Source organism: Propithecus coquereli, unplaced genomic scaffold, assembly GCF_000956105.1.
Source record: "Propithecus coquereli isolate 6110/MARCELLA unplaced genomic scaffold, Pcoq_1.0 Scaffold227, whole genome shotgun sequence".
Classification (NCBI taxonomy): Eukaryota; Metazoa; Chordata; class Mammalia; order Primates; family Indriidae; genus Propithecus; species Propithecus coquereli.
In genome coordinates, this window is record NW_012147808.1 from 3,641,056 (window position 1) to 3,642,948 (window position 1,893).

Sequence of the window (1,893 nt, forward strand, 5' to 3'; positions counted from 1 at the left end):
AGCAGAGTTATTACAATCTTTCTTCTGTTTTTCTCTTATAAAAATGCTTCACCTTTGATATCCTGATATTATTAATGTTTTATTTATAGCACCATGTGTTATTAATTTATGATAGCCTGATTTAGGTAAATTTCTTCCTATCATTGAATATTTTAGATAGGTCTTAATTTTCATTATTATAAATGACATGGCACCATCTTTTGTTATAAAACTTCCCCATCACATTTCACCTTCAGAATAAAGTTTTAGAGTTGGGGTTACTTGTATAAAATACACAAACATGTTAATGATTCTGAAATTATACCAATATGTTTTACAAAAGGATTACATGGATGAAGCAGTTTCATTGCAATTTCAGAATGGGTGTAATTGAAAAATAGTATGATTTTAAAAACACATTCTTATGACTGGTTCAATTTTTCAGCTCACTTTGTGTTTGTAGGTAGATGTAGATGCATCTTAAAAACAATGCTGATATCAATATTTGATTTCTACTTTGCAAAACACATTAATAATAACTATCTATTTGACTCTCATGGGTCAGGCAGCTTGAACAAGTGTTACTGTCTGTTTTATAGCAGAGGAGGCTGAGGCACAGTGATTTGTTCAATGACACGTGGCTGGTACATGATGAAGCTGAGATTGCTCAAGTTTTGCTAGCACAAATTGAAAAATTTTTCCCTTTAATTAACTTTTCATTTGGAGTAATTTTAGATTAACAGAAGAGTTGCTAAGAGAGTACAGCAACTTTACCCTGCTCAGTTTCCCTTACTCTTATCAACTTACATTACCATGGCTACATTTGTCAAGACTATTAAATGAAACTGATATATTACTCTTAAATAAACATCAGATTTTATTCACATTTCACTAATTTGTCCACTACTGTCCTTTTTTGTTCTAGGATTCAATCTAGGACAACACATTGCATTTAGGGCAAATATCTTTTAAATGATTTAAAATCATAACTCTTGTGATCACAAACTGTGAGGACACTATAGTCTCCATTGTTAAAGTTTTAACACTAACTTTGGAAATTCCTTTTGCCTGAAAGAAGAAGGGGTGAGTTTGTCTATATCTAATGAATACTTTAATTCTAAAATGGTATTGCTCTTAGAATGCCCTGGAAAAGGAAGTGGAGCAATTAAGAATTACCTAATTATTTGATTAACATAGTGCCTTCTCTTCCATTACACCACCCATCCAATTAGGTTTTCTTTGTTCAATGAAGCTATCTGAACAGGAGTGGATGCTGGTGGGTCTGAGGGCCACAAGAATTTAATCAGGGATTACTTAAGGGAGTTTAAAAGTATCATACATTTAAAAAATGTCACTTCTGTGCTGAGACTGGTCATATAAAATATTTTACACTTGTAAATTAATAAAAGGATGAGTAAAAACCATGTTGGTCATGGTAAAGCAGAAATTAGGAGTGAAGATGTTATCATTTCTTCTCTGTGTCAATGACTCTGGGAGCTTGTTCTCACCGCTCATCATGACTTTCTTTGCTTGTTACTGCAACATGTTTTTGAGTGTGTTGCCTTATCTGATTCTCACAAGAACCCTATCAATAGTCATTTTTCTTATACCCACTTACAGAAGTGGCAGCTGAGATTTTGAGAATTTGAAGAATTTTCAGTAACATGTATCCAACCCAGTAGAAGATCCTGGATTTGAACCCAGGAATATGTGAGTCTGGAGCTGATGTTCTTACTCATTTCACTTCATTGTCTTTCCTGCTTTGGTCCTAGGCTAAGCTGAGCACTGCTGAGTCATATCTTGGTATTTTTTACTTTGTAATGAATGGTTGTTCATTGACACAATGACCTTATAGGGTTTGTTTTAACTCTTGTTTTCTCGGTGATAGCTTGTAACTGGATATGGGGTTCATAG

At 33.5% G+C, this 1,893-nt stretch overlaps 1 pseudogene; it reads left to right on the forward strand.

Annotated features, from left to right (window-relative positions):
* LOC105811038 overlaps positions 1–1,893 on the forward strand; it is a 12,225-nt pseudogene that overhangs the window by 7,386 nt on the left and 2,946 nt on the right.